This window comes from Anser cygnoides, chromosome 4, assembly GCF_040182565.1.
Source record: "Anser cygnoides isolate HZ-2024a breed goose chromosome 4, Taihu_goose_T2T_genome, whole genome shotgun sequence".
NCBI classification, from domain to species: domain Eukaryota; kingdom Metazoa; phylum Chordata; class Aves; order Anseriformes; family Anatidae; genus Anser; species Anser cygnoides.
The window spans coordinates 71,628,493-71,650,705 of NC_089876.1; the positions used below are offsets into that span (position 1 = coordinate 71,628,493).

The 22,213-nt window shown below is 39.3% G+C and overlaps 1 protein-coding gene across 25 annotated transcripts in view; it reads left to right on the plus strand.

Moving 5' to 3' along the window:
- The window catches only part of BMPR1B (bone morphogenetic protein receptor type 1B), a 254,525-nt gene that overhangs the window by 196,334 nt on the left and 35,978 nt on the right, over window positions 1-22,213 (plus strand). For 6 of the 25 annotated variants that reach the window (XM_048049469.2, XM_048049465.2, XM_048049466.2 and 3 more), the window contains one exon: window positions 12,247-12,466. The exons of 18 other annotated variants lie outside the window; for them this stretch is intronic. The gene's annotated coding sequence lies outside the window, so the exon portion shown is untranslated. Of the gene's footprint in view, window positions 1-12,246; window positions 12,467-13,251; window positions 13,869-22,213 lie in introns of those variants that run through there. One more of the 25 variants, XM_066996389.1, reaches the window with a different exon arrangement.

A 22,213-nucleotide genomic window follows, 5' to 3' on the forward strand; every position in this document is an offset into this window, starting at 1 on the left:
CTTGTTTCTTGGTATCTTGTTGAGACGCAGCTTGTGCAAAATAGAGGTGTCTGATGAAGTCTTGAGCACAGAGAGGATGGAGGATCAATGATGTGTTTTAAATGGGGCTCATTATGTCACTTAATTTGCACATCTGAATGGGGCTGGTTTTATTTTTTTCTCATAACGCTGTAGATACTTAAGTCAGTATCTCGTTATTATGGCGACAAGTGTCTATAGGGACTTCCTGTGAATTTTCTAAGTGCTGATCCCCCAGCATTTCTACCTTTGAAAAAAAGGCACTTTTATTTAGCTTTAACTTATATTTCTTTTCAGTCTAATGCTTGACCTTAACATCCTATTAAAATTTACAGCTACAATAGGAAATTCTTAATTAACATCATTGTCCTTAGTTTGCTTCCTAGAAGTCTGGAAAGTGGTTTGGTTGCTAGAGCTGATTGAAAGAGTCAAGACAATTAAAAAACAAAAACAAAAACAAAAAAAAAACCCAACAACTTCGCAACAGCGCAGATCAGCAGAAAAGTATTTGTTTCTAAGCCCAAGGTATTCATAAATTTGAGTTACATTTGAGGACTAGCTTCAACTAAACAAAAGCAGATTTTTTGAAAAATTGTACAAATAGTTCTCAGTGAAATGTAAATACTTCTATTTCAAAGTAACATTTCTGTGTAAACATTGACTGAGCTCTAAGCAACAAAAGCAAAAATAGTGATTTCAAGAAGCAGTAAATACTTTAGAAAAGGAACAAAATCCTTTGTTTCTGGGCTGAACAATAGGCATTCAAGGTGACATTGGCAGTTTCTCCGGGAAATGACTGGCAGAAACTTCCAAAGCTTATTTAAGCTTATTTTCAATATTTCTTTTCTGTTTAGCCACCAAATTTGAAAATTCCTACTGCTTTCATCCTCAAGCTTGAGCATGTGTTTTACTTGTATGTATTTCCACACAAACTCTGTATCTGTGTTTTTTCCTCCTAGTCACATTGCAGTGTCATTTGCAACACCAAACTCTTCGGGGGAAAACCCACTTGCTGTGCTACTTCTCCAAACTATTTTCAAGTTAAACAAAGCTTCTTCCAGGCCAGAAACCCAAATCGCTTAGTGCCTTCCCCCAGATAGAAATTCCCTGGAGTCTCCGTTACTGAGCGCCCCGCGGGAGCAGGGAGCACTGGCGTTATAAACAAACATGGCCCAGGGCGGCCGGCCTGCAAAAATAACGTGTGAGGAGGCAGGGTAAATAGTTTACATCTCCTTCAGCCTCTGGGTTGTGTCACAGGGCTGCTAGTTGAAACGAGGCAATCTGCCACGGCCCGAAATACGCATCTTGGGAACAGGAGGAGGGATTTCTGGTGCAATGGAGAGGCCGTGCCTTCAACTACTCCTTCTGGTGAAAGTTGGTTTCTACCAATGTCCCAGCAAGCAGCCGGCTGAGGCCCGGCCCGGCCAAAGAGCATCCATGTTGGGCATCAGGAATTTCAGATACCGTGTCCCATTTTTCTCTGCAAAGTACAAGCAGGAAAGGAGTCATTTGTTTGTGATTCCTATTTTTATGCACTGTAAAATATAAAAAGTGAATTGTATATCCAAGCCGTGGGAGTACAGTATATGTCATCTGTCCTTTCCTGCCTATGTGATAGCTGTCTATCCAGCATCAAAGGGGAAGAAAGATGCTTTAGAAATATTGAGATGTTTAGAAGCCCAGTTAATGATTGTTTTTATGTAAAGTAAGAGTCTGAGTTACAAGGGGAGAAGAGTTAGGTGACTAGGCTTTGGCAGCTCAAAGAAGAGGAGAGGAACCCTACCCTAAATCCTCAAACCTCCAATTCTGCTTTGTTTACAGTTTAAATTAGATATAAATCTGATCTTTGGGGCTTATTTACATTTAGATTTCCATTTATTTATTTAATAATCCTTACAGCCTAGGTAAGCCCCAACCCATGTGGTTTGGGAATGGAAGATGAAGAGGTCCCTCAACGAATGGCAAAGAACATTTTGGGGGGTTACATGACACGGGGATAACACCTGCTCATGCCTGCTGGCTGAGGAATTTGGAAAGAGGTGTTGCTTCTGGAAAGAAGAGCTCCCTAGTTGGGGGTCACTGTTGTATGGAAGTGGAGCCCATTGTCCATATCCTAATTGCCAGGGTTTTAGATGTTCATAAGCATGGCTAATTGCTTGAGTGCATTGTGTTCCATCTCTTCTCCTTGAATGAACCCCTGGAAAGCTTTCATTTAGATGAAGCTAAGTGTCAGTCTCTTAAAATCTCTGAGCTAGCTTGATTGAGGAAAGGCTGCCCTTCCCACCTGTCAGACAGTCAGTCCCGTAACGTGACTTGGGAGTGTTTGGTGAAGATCCTCTGTTGAAGGAGTATTGAGTTGCCCTTCACCTCAGAAGGGTGTCATGGTTGAAAAGGGAACACCAGCAGGATGATCAACATTTGCTGCAGGGCAAACTAAGCAATGGATAGCATATCCATGCAAAGAAAAATGAGGAGAGGTGAATTCTTTGGCGGGATGAGGAAAAGATGGGAATTCTGTGTGTCCAACATCATGCCTTGAAATCCCGACCCTAGGGGGTGACGGCAAAACTAACAGTGCAAAGCCAGGATTTTGTTATCTAGCTTCAGGCTTTTTAAAGGGGTCAAGATTTACAGTCATTTAAGGCAAATTTTCTAACGCGTCTGTTTTGTAAATAATTCTCCTCAGTTCTCCCCAGTATCTCTGGGAGATGTTTGGCCTGTGGTACATTGGTTAAAAAGGAGTTTTTCAGTGTGTGGCTTTTTTTCTTGTTCACGTAGTTTAAAAGCTCTCTGAAGGAAGCATACAAAAAATCAGAGAACTAATCTGTTTTGCTGGACTTTTCTGGATTTGCATAAGAAATACAACATGCAGGCAGAGTAACTTGATTGTGCTGGTTTCTTGTAAGTATGTCTGAAAAGCACGCTTTTTTCACTTTTAATATGACAGTATTTTGGTCTGAGCTATTCTAATAGAATGACCTATACAAAGTGCATGTGGTCCTTGCTAGAAGTGTGCTGAGCTCCATTTTGCCACCACTATTATGGGCAGAAACTGAATCTGCCTTTGGCAGAAACAAAAGCTCCTGAGAGTGCTAAGGGGGCGCAATTTTGCAGGGAATGGAAAAAGTGGTCTTAAAACACTCGGTCAGTATTATTGCTAAACCTGAAAACATTTTTTACTAGTGAAGGGAATTAGCAATATGATGTAGAACACTATTGTTCCTAATAATCTCTTATGAAATGGGTGTGAGGTTTTAAAGTCAAGGATTTTGACTTCTTCCCAAGTCTCCCCAATATTTCTCATTTGATAATGAATGAGAAAACCAAAAGGGGACCCTGCAAATCCGTTACAGTTCATTCCGGACTTGGTTTCACCTTCAATTTTAACAGCATAACTCAGTTTATTTTCAGTGTGAGCTAAGGATTAGGTGAGAAACAATCTACTATTACTTCAATACATATTTTTTTAATTGACTTTCTCTAACTGATGGAGAGAAAGCAACAGAAATTGTGTGTGTGCAAGATCTTGCCTTGAAATCCTGGCCCGAGGTGGTGGCGGCAAAACTAACAGTGCAAAGCCAGGATTTTGTTATCTAGATTCAGGGTTTTTAAAGGAGTGAAGATTTAAGATCATGTACAAACAGTTTGTAGAAATCACTGATTTCTCTCCTGAAACATAACCAGCTTTGGAATTTAATCAGCTCAATTTAATGACTTAATTGACTGTGCTGTTGAGGATAAAACTGAAGAAGTGTGTGTGTGTGTGTTTTATGCCGAATGTATCACATCCTACTGAAACTGCAGCAGGCAGGATGTAGAATAAATTACAAAGTGCTAATTCAGTTATTTTTGTATTTAACTATCCTTGTTTTGGATACTTTTAAATGGATATCTGATGCCCTTTCTTGAAGTATACCTTCCAGGCTTTGTTGATTTATGTCATTTATGTTCATAGAAGAAATTCTGGTGCTGGATAACAAAAATATGTAGTTGATTATACCTTTTTTCTTTTTTTTTCCTCTTGGAGTACATTCTAGACTGTTTTGAACATAAATATCTTAACCTTATTCTGTCAAATAAGTATTACAAGCCTCATTCTTGCTTGTGTAGTGTTGGCTTAATGTTGAGGTTCACATTTTACTCATGCTAAGAGTCAGGTTTTTTAAACTACAATTTTAAGTTGACTTCTAAGATAAAGCTAACAGAGTTTATATGATGTTTTCCCCAACAATACTGCCTCTTATTTTTCTTGCTACAACTGGGCAGATGAAGCGCATGCCTCAGAGCTCAGTTCCTAAATAGGATCCTACTACCGTAGCTCACTATCAATTTGGCAAACATTAGTCATAATTTCAGCTGAATTTCCGACTGGCATTCTTGTTTTTCTGCCGTCTGTTTTATGTGTAATTTGTTTCTGTGAACAAAGTAGGCGTTGCAGATGTAAGGATCTGTAAGTGGAATATTCTAAGGAAATAATTTTTGAGTCAGATTTCTTAATTACTTATAATCTAACTATGGTATATTTTACAGAAGAAAGCTGTTAAAACTAATGTATTTTCTGATACTGCATTTAGCAACAATTTGTTGTTCACATTGATTTTCTGCTGAATGCATGTCTAAATCTTTTAATTTAGTTTCCTTGGACACACTGATAACTGAAGGTAAAAAATGTATATTCTGTGCAGAGACTGATCAACTTTTTTTTTTTTTTTTTTTTTTTTTTTTTTTTTTTTTTTACCTCCAGCTTGTGCATGGAGGTGAGACTGTTTCATTAACACACGTAGGTGGTACTTGTGTCTACCACCTTCAGTCTAAGGGGAAGCTACTTTGGAAAGAAGACTAGTGTAGAAATACAAATTATTACATGTGTGAATGTGAGTGAATTTATATAGTGATCACATTCATTCTTAAAAACTTGTTTTATCCTTTTCATTTTCTGCCTGGCTGCAGCTCGGTGATGCTGGTTGGTTGACCCAGTAGGGTCCCCACCCAGGAAGGGGCTTTAGAAAATAGTTCCTCTATTGCAGAGTTGAGTAGGGAATTCATTTAGCACTGCTGCATTAAATGAGCAGCAATAAGAAATACAAGCTGGTAGTGAGTAATTTCAGATGACTTTATAGGAAAATAATACTCCCTGTGCATATTTACAGAATATCCAAATAGATTTTCTTGTTCCTTAGTAAAGATTGACCAGACCAATGATCAGGCTGTGTAGCAAGGAAACAACCTCTTATTTGTCAGAGATTTGACCACCAACACATTCTTTAAGAATTCTGCTATTTTATAGAAGAAAGCTGACTTGTTATTATATTATTTTACCCTATATTTGGCATCTACTCCCTTATATATTCAGATGGAAATTGTTGTACAATTCATGCATTTAGTTATGTTAACAGTGTTTATAGTGACTTACAGTACATTACACTAATGAAGAAGTTTAGTTTTACATCTTTACCTAGCTATAAAATAAACTATTTTATACAAATGAAAAGTTGAAAGCTTGTGAAAATATTTTTCTTTCTCTGTGAAATTACACAGCATCTCAGCTTGAAACACATATTTGCTACAGGCCCCTTGTTCTTATGACTCGGATTATTTTTAGAGATTGAGTGGACCTTAAAGAAATGAAAATTCATCTGGATGATAATTTCCATCTTTTTTAAAATAGCTAAAAAGAAGAAAAGGGAAAGAATAATCTAATTTTGATTATTTATTTCATATCTGTGGACAGCCACTGTCTTTTAATTTCATGTGAGGACCCATGCTATTGTAGTTTGTTGGCATTAGTTGCAACTTCTCATTGGCTTTCATTGAGGTCAAGGCTTCTAATTAACTTTTAGTGGGCTAATGGAAGCTCAGTAAACTTCAGATTGGATCTCAGCCGAAATCCGTAGAAGCAGCCTGTGTTCTCCTGCTTCTGTCTTCCATGAAAAGTGTACACAAGCTGCTTTCCTCTCTTGTAAGGAAGGGATAGCTGCACAAAAAATGCAGGCTTAGTCTTACTTAGTGGGAGTCCAACACTTTTTTCCCCACAGTACAGTCAGCTAAGATTTTAATGATGTTTTGAGTTACTGCTGAATGCTGTTGAAATGCGTTGTGTCAGGCAGTCACAACTGTGGGGATTAGCTAGCAGTTACTTAAGTCCACTAGTATTGCACACAGACGGATGTACAAACTGTGATTCTGACTAACTCATCCATGAAAGACATTCCCTCCAAAGAGGTAAATATTATGGTTTCCTACATACCGACATGGTATACTTAATATGGCATCATTTAAGTATAATTTATGGTCCGTATTGCATGTGCTTTTAAATGGGTATGAAAGTCGGGCAGGGCAACAAAGGCTGAGAAAGGAGTGGGGTTCAGATGGTTTTGACATACATATTTAAGGAAGTGGGGAGAAAATAAGTGAGAGAAAGGGGGAAAAGATCAGCGAGCTTGTACAAGGAAAGTGAGAGGAGTGAAGGGCTGGAAGAGTGATGAGGATGTAGAAGAAAAGAGACGAAAAGCAGGTGAGAAAGAAACAGACGAAGAAAATGTAAGCTGATGGAGGGGAAATAAGTTGTTGCAAAGAAACTTACTTGATTTATTTAAAAGGAAACTCAATGAAGAAAAAAATATCCAAACAAATATATATATATTATTTTTTTTTTTAAAAAAAAAGGACAGAGAAAAAGGAAAAAGTGCTTAAAACATTCTGGAGCAAAGGAGGCTGAGGGAAAGCAGGAACTTAAAATATGAAAAAGATAGTAATTTGAAGAAGAGAACAGTAAATTATAGAATCATAGAACATTTTGGGTTGGAAGGAACCTTACAGGTCATCTAGTCCAACCCCCTAATTATGGGAAATGCTTTTATTTTTAAATGGTGTAAAACATGACCCACGTATTTTCCTTTTCAGAGTGGTAAAGAAGGCATGAGGAATCTTTCTGGCTATAGTTGGTACCACGTGGATATCAGCACACATGCAATATGCAATATTGCGAGTGGCTTCTCCCCAGTACAGTCCGTAATTGAGCTGTCTGCAGGATGGAGTGGCTGAATTTTTGCTTAGGGCTATCCTAGATGTGGTTTATTGCTTTGGCTTGTTTCACAAGTCTGTTGATAAACAGCGAATTTCATTTAAGAAGTTACTTAATATGTCTTTTATAGGGTTAGATGCATATGATAACAGTGTTATACCACAGATTTCTGTTCACTGTGCACATGTGAGCAGCGGTTATGAGGACCATGGCTTTCATACTTGCATTGCATATACTGACTTTATTATATTGTATAGTAGCAATATTTCTAATATTAAATAATTTCAATATTTCAAATATTTAATTTTCCCAGTGATCGTTTCAGTGTAACTAACTCTTTGTTCCTCTGATTTGGAGCCCTCATGGGTTATGTATTTATAGTTTTGCTTCCTTCAAAAGAATCTCCACTGACTTGCAGTGAACTGGCCAAAGAGTGTGGATGCATGGCTTGCCTTCTCCCTGTGCTTTTGCCTGTCTTTCTTTTTCCCAATGCTCTTATTCCTGGCAATTCCTCTTGGGTTCTTCTTTGTTGAACAGCAGGCAGAAGAATCAATGGAAAATAAAATGCTGTTTTGTCTACTGTTTTCCTCAGAGCAAGCAATTTACGGTACAACTGGTTTTATCATTTCAGGACTGCGTGGTTACAATAGGCAGATATCCTCTGGCTCTGGCTCCTTTCTGTATTTTGTTATCCTGTGCTGTATGCGGAGCTTCAGGCCGTTCAAGACAATCTGGATGGAGCAGGGGAAGAGTCTAAGAGTCTATATGCTATTCTTGTGCCAATCCTTTAACAACAACGGTTTTCATCTGCAAACAAGAAACACTTTTAAAAGAACATTATTGTTTGCATCAATGATTTGCAGGTGGGCAGGCTGCATTGCAGAGCAACTGGGATGAGATCCCATAATTAGGTAGTCTTCACCGTGGGATGAGAATACAAATTCTGTATGTCAGAGCCTCGCTGCTGTGTTATGCTTTCTTTCCCTCTTTCTTTCTTTGTACCTGAATGCGAGCATGCAAGCTAGTTCTTATTTTGGCTCCACAACAAAGCTAAGTGAAAGCACGTTCAAATGTTTAAATCATTTTAATGGCAGTGGGTATTCATCTTAAGAAAATTAAATCTGTGTGATCCCACTGAAGGCCAGAAGGATTTGTCTAGGGAAGGGTATGAGGTCATTTCAGGAGCATGAGGAACCACAAGTCCAGGAGAACACCTGCTTTAGGAATACTGTCCTTCTAATTCATTTGGGCTTGCCTGCAAGCTGGGATCACCCATATAAATCTATCAGACCCCGCTTGGAGAATGGTCCCTTTACTCTATATTTATGGGAACATAACTCTCTTAATCTCTGTGTCGTAGTCTTTACTACCATATGATGAAAATGAATATTTTTATTGAAGCTATTGTGTAGTGCCAGTTGACCTGAATAGGAGAAGCGATACCAGATAGAACATAAAAGGAGTTTCTTTTCTTTTTAGATGGGCATAAGGGAGTTCAATATTACCAGAAAAATGGCTTTGAACAATGCTGATAAAGAATAGGTTTAATGAGGTTGGGGTTGTTTGCGGAAAATTAGTCCGCATTAGGGTAATATTCCTTCAGGGAGCGTTTATAATGCCCGCAGGAATGTGGAGGGGGGGGGGATAGGATTTCAGCGCAGCCTCACAAGCTTTCAGCTGCCAACACACTGCACACCTGCGTGTTCCCCAGGCTGACCTCCAAGCTGCCTTGAAAGGCGCTGGCATCTGGAAGCACAAGGAAAGATCAGGTTTTTAATTGTTGTGACAAAAAAAAAAAAATCCATCTTTTTCTCGACACGTAGAATGCCTTGCATTTTGCATACTTTAAAGGATATTGGAAACTATCTTGTGGTTACGCTTTTTAGTGGTTTGGTGCTTTTTTTCTTTTAATTTTCTTAAATTAATACCATAGAGATCTCAAAGAGATTTGACAAATAGATAAATAGTATTCAGTAAAAAAAAAAAAAGGGGGGGGGTTGGTTATTTGGCAAGACTCAGGAAAATAATTTCATACTCTGTTGCTTATCTGGGCAAGAATGTTCTCCCTAGCAAGTGCAGATTCAGGCATGACAGGTTCAGCATTTATCTTCCTTGCAAAGGTCTGGGATAGCATCTCATTTTCAAATTGTAATGATGTGGAGATAAAATTTAAATACTGTTCTACAAGGATTTCCACTTTATAATGGTATACTTCAAAACTGTTATCTCTGGTAGTAACTTGCAAACTGTAAGTGCATGTAATTTGCATTGCTTGGAATTAACTGTTTTGTAATTACACTTTGATTTGTGTTCCTTTATCAGACATTTCAGAACGGTTAAGCTATGCTGCTTATGAACTTCCATGTCAGTAATTTTGCAGTATAAAATTGTGCTTATTAAATGCACACATTTTCCTTTTTGGAATTTAAAAGTGACTCACTTTGGCATCTGTAGCTTATTTCTTGCAATCTAGTTAATTGAGTAGCTTCTCTGTTTATCTTCAAATGCAGATAAATGGCTTTCAGAGCAGTGTTTATAGCTTAATAGTTCCTGAAATAAGAGTCAACATTATCTCCTAGACTCTACCAGTCATAACTAATGATCCCTCTGCTTACACTGTTGAGCAAGTAAGGAGACACTGAACCCGGCAGAGAGCAAGGGCCCGGTGCAGTGGGAGGATAGTTTGTGTGTGATGGCGCCTAGCAGACAAGGCTTTCATGGCTCGCTAGTGTTAATTGGGAACCCAAATTTGTCCTCAGCCACCTCTAACCTCCTATCACTGAACTGTTCTTCTGCAAATACGGATGCAAACCCGCGGATAAGTTTACATCACACAGTGGTCTCGCTTCTCTCATCATTTAAAGTAAATAGGATCAATTTGCTCTTAGATTTGCTTCAATTTTATCCATCAGAGTACATTTAGCCACACAAAATCTCTGCAGATATTGGGGATATTTTTAATGTTCTAAACGGCGTTGGCAGTGAGCCTAAAGGAGGCATTGTGTTGAGGGCTGAAAGAGGATGAGAAAATAATTAGGCAGCTGGCAATTATTGTATTTTGTGCTGGAGCTGTGTTTTTTTATGACATTTTAAATGTATTAATGTAAGTAAGATGCCTTTTTGTATATATATATTTTATATATATGTATATATATATTTTTTTTTTCCTGACAAGCACTTTGGCATGGTTCCTGAATGTAGAGTGGTAGTCTTTCCTTTGTAATAGGGTTAAGTGCAAGCTTCAGGGAAAAAAGAGGGAAAAGAAAGGAAAAAAAAAAAAAAAGAGTAGATTCAGCACTCACGAGAAATGCTATATTATTATTACCTCTGGAACAAAAGTTGCCTGTTTATCCATGAAATTTAAATAACAAAGCAACAATGCTTCATTGCCTCAAGCGTAAATGGTCTTCTATACTTCTGCCAATTTCCCTACACGATCTTTCACCTCAGCTCTTCAATTTGCAAGAAAGATATTTACTGGAAATTACAAATATAGGTGGTGAGAGGTCGATATCTACTTGAAGAATTTCAGCCAGGACAATGTTCTGGTTTCGGAAGGGCAATTGAACAGCTAGCTTTTCCTGACTTCTGATGAATTTTAACTGGTGACATGTAAATCAGTCTCCATACCTAGTTTCTAGTCTCCACAGCCATCTAGTCCACCACTTTCAAAAGCTGATTAAACGTAAACATTTAGGTGGGCGACCAGTTGGAAAAATAATTATATATAAAAGATGTTCCTACTTAAAGATTTTTTTTATCAGTCTCAATTATGTTTCAACTTCCATGTATTTCATTGTTTTTCCAATCTTTCACCCTTTTTTTTTTTTTTAATAAGTTTTGATCTTTGTTTTGGATGTTCATATGAAAAGGTGTGTGGATAACATAGGGTTAGGGCACTTGCTTAGGATATGGAAAACTGCAGGTAAGTCCTTGCTCCTCCACACACTCATTGGTAGAAGCTTTGGAGAAGCCATTGAATTTCTTTGTCTTGAGATTTACTGATCCATTTTCAAATGATTTGAGCTTGGGCTCTGGTTCTTGGAGTTGAGGAGTCTGGGCTGTTGGTTGGACTTCCCTTCCCTTCCCTTCCCTTCCCTTCCCTTCCCTTCCCTTCCCTTCCCTTCCCTTCCCTTCCCTTCCCTTCCCTTCCCTTCCCTTCCCTTCCCTTCCCTTCCCTTCCCTTCCCTTCCCTTCCCTTCCCTTCCCTTCCCTTCCCTTCCCTTCCCTTCCCTTCCCTTCCCTTCCCTTCCCTTCCCTTCCCTTCCCTTCCCTTCCCTTCCCTTCCCTTCCCTTCCCTTCCCTTCCCTTCCCCCTTCCCTTCCCGACTTGTTCCAGGCTGCAGCTGAAGCAAAAGTCAACACAACGCAGAGCTTTTCCCCTTGGAAAGCCCGGGCTCACATGTGAAGTTGAGCTGAGCTGTGAGCTAACCGGATGAATAAACCTGTGACCTTTGGGTCCTCGTTCCCTAGCTGTAAAATGAGATGTCACTGGGGAGCATGGGTAGGGGTGAGAGAGGAGGGCTGTTTTGCATCATTTTGGTTGTTTTAGACTTACCGCATTATATATAAACCTCCTGAAGTTTAATGCAAATTGGCTTTGTAATTCATTTCAGAATCTGTGTGCATCCTCATTTTAGGAGGAGAAGTCTGAAAGCATGGAAATGACGGTAGGAGAAGCCAAAAGGCAGGGGAGGCCTCCTCCTCCCTTCACATGCAGCTATCCCAGTAACAGTTAAAAAAAAATAATAATAAAAGAAGACAAGGCAACAAATGGGATGCTCTCAGAGAGATGAACAGGAGTGTGATGGCTGCTAGGAACACCACCGCGAAGCTCAAGCAGTTTTGAGCCAGCCCATCTCATGACATTGCCTTGACAGAGGAATGTATGTCATTTATCTCTTTCACATGGTGCACATGATCTTGTTAGCATATACCAGTGGTTCTCTAAAGTAGGGATGCAGCTGGAACACACCAAATGATACGGAGGAATTAAAATACAAACATCGCTTCTGATAGCAGAGAGTAATCTGCTAGTATTGAATAGCTTGAAGAAAGTGTGGATAAGACTGTTTAAAAATAAAAGAAAATAGAGCATTTCCAAGGGTTATATATATATATTATTATTATTATTTTTTTTTTAAGGAAATGTATTTGGTTTATTTTTTGTTGCATAAAGTCTTGTTTCTTCCTTCTCCTCTATAGATCACATTGAATATCCGGATACCTATCTTCGATTGTTGCACTAGGAATTGTACTGCTTTCACTCAGCATCCTGACAAGGGAGCCCTTCTGCACAAAGTCAATTGAAAATTTGGATAGTTCCTGATTAGCTTTGAACATTTTCTCTGAGGAATATAACTCTTCTAAAACACATATTTTATCTAAAGAAAATAAACATTTTTTTTTGGAAATAATCCCACTGGTAAGCAGCAACAGCAATAAACTTTCCAACAAGAAATTGGATACATAATTTTCAAAAGCTCAGATATCTCATATTTTTGTTAGTAGTTTCCAAACTTGGAATTAGATTAGATAACAATGGAGTGGAAATTAAAGTATCATTTTGTGGAGAAAAGCGTTTAAGTAGGAAATCCCATGCGCATATTGTGAATGCAGCATCTCATGTTTACAGCTTAATATCAAAAAGAAAAAAAAGCTGATAAGGAACAGTACCTATAAGTCAGCTCCAACAGTTATATACTAACTTGGAAATGGTAGATGTTATGTGTTATATGAAGGAGGTATTGTGTATTAAATGACTGTTATCTGGAATAAATGTATATTACAAGATTATCTTTCCTTGTGTTAGAGTTAAAATCTAACTAAGTTCTTCCCAAGATGTGAAAAAATCAATAACCTGTGACCGTTGTTTTCTTTTTAAATAATATTTTTTGTTAAATACATTTGCAGATCACAATTGCAGGGTATTTTTAATACTGGTTATCCTATAAATATCAGGATAATTGATTGTTCCCAACTATGATGCCTCCGCCTTGGAGTTAAATATTTGCTGTCTTTCTGGCAAGGGACCAGATTTTCCTTCTCTTTGCATATAGTTATTGTTAAGTTTCCTACCTTTTTTTTGGTGTCACTCTCTCAAAAGCTAGGTATCCTAGCAGTGACTTGAAGACCTCTTTGGTGGCCCCTTCTTTAAAAAAAAAAAAAAAAAAAAGAGAGAGAACAAATCCCTGCCATCTGTTTTAATAAAACCATCATCTCTTCTCCAGTGGCATTTTTTATTTTGCCTACAAGGTAAACCACGAGAAGCCTAAAAGCCATCAGCCCTTCTCTTGATTGCACTGACTGGAGACCTTGTGTTGAGCTAGATAAATGAGAACCACTGTGGTGTATCCCTGGCACAGGCAGACCCACTTTAAAGGGAGCTGGGGAGCAAAAGGGGAGCACCAGTGTGCATTTCACATCCTAACTTTGGAACCTGCTTGTAGTCATCTGGAAATAGTTACAAATCCTGTATTGCTCAACGTCTCTATTTTATTTGTAATTCCAGGATTTTCTTTTTCTTTCACCTTTCTACTGTCATATCCTATGCAGCCTGAATATTGCTTTGTGCCTGGTTGAAATAACATTGTTTGCCAGCTTACAATCAAAGGGAGTGCTGAGAAAAACAGCTGAGCTGCATTAGGCAGAGGCAGCCTGGACTGCATTTCTTTGCTGCCGAATAACACACCACAGGTGCAGGATTAGCCCAGCGCACGGTGCTGTGTTTTCTTAGCTCGAGCCCCCTGAACCACGCTCTGCCTCCTCACATGACTCTCATCTTCGGGGAATCTGGCAGCTATGTAGCGAGCCCACAGAAACTGCCTGTAAGTAGATGGCTTAGCATTCCAGCTCACAAAGTGCTTTTTTTCCCCCCCCCCTTCCATTTTCTTCTTTTTTTTTTTTCTTTTTTTTTTCCCTTTTTAATTTATTTTTTAAGAGTGCTTTAAAGAGACTTAAAAAAAAAAAATAAAGTTTTGCTGAAAGGTTATAGAGGGAAACGTGTGATTGGGGAAAAAAAAGAAAAAAAAAAAAGGCAGCTTAACTGGAGTAAGGCATGGCAGTGTGGGGCTGTCCCGTGGGGCAGCAGGCAGTCTGATGCTTGCTACGTGCCTCTTCTCTCTGCTCTTCTATGGCCATGGCGTGCCAGCGGCATTTTGTGTTTGAAGGTTGTGTTGCACCCTTCTGGGGAGTTGTCCTGAAGATCTGCAAACGCTTAGGTGCTTTTTTGTCAGTTTAGGTTTAAGGAGAGAGGTGGTATATTTCCAGAGAAAATACTGCAGCTAAAACAAAAGATTTCCAATTCTAAGAAGAGATTTTTAGAAGTCCTGATACTTGGCATTCAGCCTGACAATTTAAGAGGGAATATAATATTAATCTCTGCTTTTGAAATTAATTTAAAAGTATTTTTTTTTTAGTGATAACGACCAAGTTTGATGCCAACTTTGCATTTTGAGCATAAATTATAGAGTCGGAACTGGTTTTAGCCTTAGCAATAGGCACCTTTCTGTCTAATTTTAAAGTTATGATGGCAGCGTATAACACGTGTATGTTGATGCTTATTAAAATCAGCATCTATTCTATACATCTTAAACATTAATTAAAAGGAGAAATACCAAAATAACTAAAAGAAATGTATTTTTTCTCCCAGAGCTTGTTTTCATCACTGTTCATGTATAGCTGGGTGCTGAAAAAGACCAGTTTTACATTCGTCCAGAATTGTTTCTTGCTCCAAACTCTGTAGAGAATGTTTAAGAAAAGGTAGTCACACAACTCTTAAAACTTCTGTTCAAGGAGCTGTGCACGTGGGATACAAGTTCTAGCGGTGTTCGCAATAAACGTTTCTTCCTTAGACACATGTATAATTATGTTAAAAAACAAGCCTACCAAACCCAGTGGGTCTGACAGCATGTTCCCTGTCTTCCGGAGGTGGCGGTGTGTGGCAGCCTGCCGGAGGGGACCAACTGATTCTTTGGTGGCAGTGCCATCAGGGGTGGATGGCACGTGCAGATGAGCTCAGCAGATGCTCTGAAGTGTGCAGACAGGGAAATGCTTTCAGGCTGCTCAAACACTTTGGGAAAACCATAGCACTTACGTCTGTGGTCAGAATTGATTATTGTTGTTTCACGCATGCAATTAATTTTGGTTTGCAATAGAGATGCCTTTCACCCCCCCTTTAAATGGATTTATTTGTTTTCTGTCAAAGTGAATAAGTCAATGGCATTTTATGTTGCTTTCAGCCGCGTTTGCAGAAGACAAGTTTTGTGCCTCAGTCCTCCTTCTCAAACACAGAGATCTTCTTCATTGCGTACTATTTCTATCCATGCAGCTCAGACCCCTATTCAGTGTGTGTGGTTGGGCCAACAGTAGCAGCAGTCAGTTCAGTTCGCTCTCTGCTCTGGCAGCTGAACAGTGCAAGAATTTATCCTGTCACTTGTTCAATTACTTCAAACGCCGCCTGGCCTGGTGACTTGGCAGGGTGGCATTTGCCTTGGGGTAGAAAAAGTCTCGCAGATACTCGAGTGCTTCATTCAGCAAAATTGAGTTGGTGAGTGTGTCATAACCACACGTGATTTAGGGGTGTTGATGGCATCTACCCCTGAAAAATGATCAAAACATACTAGTGCTTGCTTCAGATACCAACTAATCTGCCCTCCTGGCAGATAGATGGGCACTTGATGGAAATTCATAGGGAGCAGATGATCTGGGAAGCACTTGTGGTGAGCTAAACGATAAACCAAGTTGAAAGAAAGTTATACGGAGAAACGGCCCCAAAATGGAGCTATGATTCTTTAATGTTTTTATATAAATGATTTGGATGAAGGACTCGAATGCATACTAAGTAAGTTTGTGGATGACATTAAACTGGGAGGAGCTGTTGACTCCCTTGAGGGTGGAGAGGCCTTGCAGAGAGATCTTGACAAATCAGAGGGCTGGGCAATCACCAACAATGTAAAGTTTCATAGGAGCAAGTGCTGGATTTTGTACCTAGGATGGAGCAACCCAGGCTGTATGTACAGTTTTGGGGGTGAGAGGCTGGACAGCAGCTCCACAAAAAGGGATCTGTGGATTCTGGTTTACGGCAAGTTGAACATGAGCCAGCAGCGTGCCCTGGCAGCCAGGAGGGCCACCCATACTCTGGGGTGCATCAGGCACAGCACTGCTAGTTGTTGGTTGAGGGAAGTGATTGTCCCGCTCTGCTCTGCGCTGCTGCGGCCTCACCTCAAGTACTGTGTGCAGTTCTGGGCACCACTGTACAAAAAGGACATAGAACTGTTAAGAGAGTGTCCAAAGGAGGGCTACAAAGATGGTGAAGCGTCTAGAGAGGAAGGTGTGTGAAGATCAGCTGAGGTCTGTTGGTTTGTTCAGCCCAGAGCAGAGCAGGCTGAGGGGAGGCCTCATGGCGGCCTGCAGCTCCCTCACGAGGGGAGCGGAGGGGCAGGCGCTGAGCTCTGCTCTCTGGGGACAGCAACAGGACCCGAGGGAACGGCATGGGGCTGGGACAGGGGAGGGTCAGGCTGGGGGTTAGGGAAAGGTTCTGCACCCAGAGGGTGGTCGGGCACTGGGACAGGCTCCCCAGGGCAGTGGTCACAGCACCGAGCCTGCTAGAGTTCAAGAAGTTTGTGGACAATGCTCTCAGACAGGTGGTCTGATTTTTTGGGTGGTCCTGTGTGGAGCCAGGAGTTGCACTCAATGATTCTTGTGGGTCCCTTCCAACTCAGGATATTCTGTGGTTCTATAGAATCATTTAGGTTGGAAAAGACCTTCAAGATCACCAAGTCCAGTCATCAGCCTGACCTACTGAATCCCATCACTAAAACATGTCCTTAAGAAATACCATTAAAAATAGCACATGCTTATGCTATAAGATAGCTATATAACAGCTATTTCTTCTTCCTGTGAACTCTACACAATTTGTTAAGACAAGTGAGAGGGAACAATTACATAGCAGGATTGAAACAGGAGTTTGAGAACGATGAAGAAGGTTGCTCTCTAGGCTGATCTGGAGGTATGTATGTCACATCTACTGAAGAACAGCCAAAGCAAATCAGTCAGAAGGGCACTGGCTCCTGCAAGCGTGGCAGGGGCACCTGCTCAGTACATTTTAATATACAGGTGCAGTTTTTGGTGTTGGAGTGAGAGAGCTAGCTGATATTTTTATCTTCCAGCCACTATATTTATCTTGACTACCGGGCATAGCATTCTTGGGTTTCTTTTCCTTGGAAAAGGGAAGAGGAGTGGTGATGATTTATTAAATGCATCTGAGAGTGCCACAGGGTGAAGGCTGTCTGTTGCTGCTTTTCTTAAATGCTTCTCATTCTCTTAATGCCTCAGTCAATCAGAGTATCATCTGAAATGATAAGAAATAAAAATCTGCAGCTTGTCCATTACTATCTTTGATGCCTTCTTAAAGATCAGATAGCAAAGCATAATTCAGTAGTAACAACATCAGATTGTATTGCTTCCTGTCTGAAATTCTTTTTCTCTTGCTAGTGTTCAGGGAGGTTTTCAAGATTGCTTGCAGAGGCGTTGGCCAAATATCACGATGGTGGCATTCAGTGTTTGCTGCTGGGAACTGCAAGCGCGCGTGGGGATTTGCAGCTTAAGAACAGAAGTAACAAGCTTTGGTCTGTAATAGCAATCTTCCTGTCTCTCTTTCCATAAAAAGTTGCTGAAGGTACTGTGGCACAGACCCTGAATGCTGTCTGCAGTTTAACGTCCAGACTGCTCATCTCACATCTTGTTATCTGAGCTTCCATTCCCTGTTTTGATCCAGTGATGCTCATAGATGGGGTTTTGCAGCTGAGCTTTAGTTGGTGTAGTTCATGAGTTTTGATTACGTTGGCTTGACAGTGTCCCAAGATGCTGTCAAGGAAGAAATGAAAAAGAAAGGTTTGTTACATAAAAGTGATGAGAGATAAAAATAACCCCCGTCTTTCAAATAAATTGCTTCGGCAGTTTCACTGAAATAGTTAAATTTGTTTTCTGTGGTAAGGAATATTGCAAATTTGGCGAAGACATGAGACTATCATTTAATGTGCCTTTGTACACTGTAAACTACTATTCAGTAACTTCATTTCCGTTTGAGGTTATCTTGAAAAGTAGATGTAGGCATTCAGTGTGAACCAAATTGATAAATGAAACTATATAAAGTAATTCAACCATGGCAAACCTAAATTTCTGCATGTTATCACACAAAGCTAGGCTAATGTGCATCTGAAATGTCTGATTATTTTGTAGTACCTTAATGACTAACACTTCAAGGAGAACAGAACAGGTGTGATTTAGCTGTACCTTATCTCCTCTGATTTTTTTGACAGATGATGCTCGGTCATGACTCAGTCTTTTTCAGAATGAAGCCAGGAGAGATGGTCATTCTCAGATTGGACCCTGGATCTCAGTGTTTATGGAATATTTGTCTTAGTGGTCCAGTTTTATTACCTATTACCCCCATACATGCATAAAACAGTAGCACTTTTCCATAAACATTCGCTAAATGTTTATTCATATTTAATGGGACAAGAACACACAATTCAGAAAAGTGTAATGGTAGATCCAGCATATGCTACTTGTAGATTTGCTGTGCTCTCAAAAAGATTAGAAAAAAGGAAAATTTTGATATCTTACTGAGGACGTGAAATACTTTTTTTTTTTTAACATTTGCAGAGATGAATGAAAAGGTAATTTATATTAAAAAAGTTTCTCTTTGGAATGGAACAATTACAAGTGGAACTAGATGATTATGAACAGTAGAATTAAGTGAGGGGTTTAATAGAATTGTAGAAATTCTTTAATAGAGGAAAGTTACAGCGGGTATATAGCTAGACTTCACTGTGTCTGGAAGGCAGGCTAAAACACTTTGCAGGGTCTTTCCTTTGGAATTTTGAAATAAGTCTTTCTTTTGTGCTTTTTTCTATCTGTTGGTACAGTATCTCATGTTATGAGAAGACAGCCAATGGGTTCTCATTTTTTCCAAATGAAAAATGACATAGATTAACCGTGGATAGCAGAAATGAGAGGAAACCAGGAAAAAGTAACACTCAATCAAACTATGATGTAATGGCGGACAGCAAATTATATGGGAGCTTTCCGTGGGTTATGACACCAAAGAAGCCTTTGCAATTTTAATTTACAAGTAATATGGCATTAATTTGAGTATTAATTTGAGGGGTCTCGTCTCAGTGGTTTTGTTACAGCTTGTTACATTCCATGCTGAACTTAACTAATAATATCAAGTATGATTAAGATAGTTTACACAGACTTTATGGGAGAAGGGTGCTTATCCTGTTCAAGCCAAATGCTAAAGCATTTTCTGAAAAAAAAAATAAATTAGTAGCAGATACGTATAGCTATATTGGTATTCAGTGAGAATTCCAATAATAGGGACAGGTTATTTGTTTTTAATTTAAGAAAATAAAATTTTTAAATTATATCTGATTGTAACCCTTGCTATTTACATCATGAATAAAAGCAAAAACATCCAAATTTTGAACTATAGAGATGAGAAGGTTGTACATGCTTTGGTGCATAGCAACTCCAACAGAGGTGTAAAATGAAGCAAATCATACAAGATAAACCCAACACTGCTACATTTCTGTTAGTATGCCATTTTATTACAATGGGTATATGTATATCAGATTAAAGCTATTTTCAATCACCATTTGATGCCAACCTCATTTGAAGCTCCCTAGTGCAATACAGTCATACACTGAAAAGGAGTGCATGTTGTTTTCATTTTTCTGGTATTTTTAATGCCAGATTTTGTTTACTGTGCTTTTGGATCAATTGTGCAGGTCTTGGCATCTGGCCTTTCCTAGTTTTGTATGGTAGCCTTGAATATCGAGCAAAAGGAGACTGTCATGATCCTTTTTTCCTTCTTTGTTATTATAATTGTCACCAATAAAAAATGTTTTACTGTTACCTCTTGACCATTTTACACAGTAGATCAGGCTGAGTTAAGAGGTATAATTTATTTCAACTTCTTGAACTGTAGTGTGTTTTCATTACTGACTATTTGCCAAAAAATATCCCATGGAAATTCTTTTATCTGATGACTGCAAAGTGCAGTGAGTTAGCAGTTAGTTATTTCCCTTTCTCTTAAAACAATCATGTCAATGGTGTAACACTGGCCTTGTGGGAAGTCATCAAGCTGCAGTTCATGATGTAGTATAGGAAACCCTAGCAGGGTGTTGTGTGATAGTTTCATACTTTAATACAAGTATGATTTGATGAAAAGCTCACTAGCTGTATAGGCCAGTGTAGGCTATAGATGAAGTAACCTTGTGGCTTAAAACCATTGAACGGAAATTCTATCAAGTCGACTGTTTTGCTACCTTCTGACCTAAAGTAGATTTAGAAGTTTTCTTTAATTCTTGTTCAGATGCTTTTGCGTATTTAATTTCCAGTCCAAAGGGCCTATCCGTAATACTCAAAGCTTCCTACATGTACCTTCTCAGAAGCAGCAAACATATCTTACTGTCAGTGAATGATGTAAGCTACTTTTTTTTTTTATAAGCATGGGAAAATATGAATGAATCATACTGTGTTAGTATGATGCTTCAAATACTGTGTAGAAAAATAATCACAGTACTTTTTTTTCATCATTTAATTGTTTGTGGACCTTAATATCTATTTTAATAAGAAACAAGTCTGACTTTTACTCCTGGCAAACCCATGCAAAGGTTATAGAAGATCTGCTTTTATACTGTGATAGCTAGCTAGCACGTAAATCACATGGCTGCGGCACAGAAGTCAATCTGTTGAGGCAACTATTGCTAATTATTTATCCTCAGGGAACAAGGTGGCTTAAGATTTGGACTCCAGTAACAGAGTACAGAGCTTTTCACCTCCTTCATTACTGGACTTGTTGAATCAGGGTAGTGCCCAAAAGTCATTACCATCTGATGGCTCTGGGCCTGTGTGAAATGAGTTATTGGGCTTTATCCAGGTTCTAGTGGAGAAATTCCTGTCCAAGTCGCATAGCTACGGCTACAGCTGGCAAGGGTTGGAGTACTTATTGGCAGCCACAGCAGAGAGCTTGAGGACTGAATATATATTAGATGTGCTCTCTAGATGGGACTTTTATGCTCTTACATGGATCAATGCAGAGAAGCTTAAATAGATGGTTTTCTTTTTGTGTCTGTGGGTACCACCATCTTGCAGACAGCATCATTTAAAAAACAAAATGTATCTCATGCTGAGGGTTACTTCACTGTGGCTGTGGAGTGAGGTTATGTAATCAGTTTTCTATCATTAAAAAGAGAAATCGAATAACAGTGAAGGGGTTTGACACACAGGAAAGGGGAATTTAGTATTTAGATACTTAGTGCTCTAAGATTACCATGAAGTCTAGGAGGAATGGGAACCAAAAGTGAAGAATATTTCTAAGGCGGCTTATTTGTTGACATGGGGGTTAGTGGGGTTTTAGACTAGACACGTTAGTCATTCCTATAGTCATCCAAGGTAATGCTTCCATTTTACAGCACATTACAGTGTTTTCCTCACTCTCTTCCTGCTGACTTCATGATCTTCCTAGTCGCACCTTTTGGTAAAGTTCACCTTCAAATATGATAGAGAATCCCAGGTGAAGCACAGAAGCTACAGATAGACACTAACATTTGGAAAAAACAAACAGGCATACCTCTTCTGGGCACACAATTCCCTTTCTCAGTGGACATTCATGACAGAGGGCATCACATCACAACTGAGTCTGAGTGGTTCCAGTCCTACAGAGGAAAATCTCTCACAAGCAGTACTCCAAATAGACTTAAGAGCCCTGGTGGACACCTGCTTGTTCTTGTGGTGGAAGGTACTTTGTACATGCTCATGAACCTCAGTAGAGAAGCTGAGAAAAATCAACTAAACTTGATGTTGTATAGGTCTGAAGGTACAGACTCTTAACTGTTTAATTCCCTAGTGTAGCCAGTGAGTTTCTCAGCAGCGTGCAAGAACCTTGCTTCTGCTACCTCTTTTTCTGCAGTTGTTCTACATTGTCCTCCATTCAGTGGGGATGGGAAACTGGCTATAATAAGCAACAGAATAGGATATAGCAGAGAAGCAGCCAAGTTCAAATGGGATAGAATCCCTTGCATTCAGGGCGCTTGGACATGGGTCCTTCAGAGAGCTTTTCAACACCAAAAGGGCTAGATAGAGCCCTTTAATTTCTAGACAG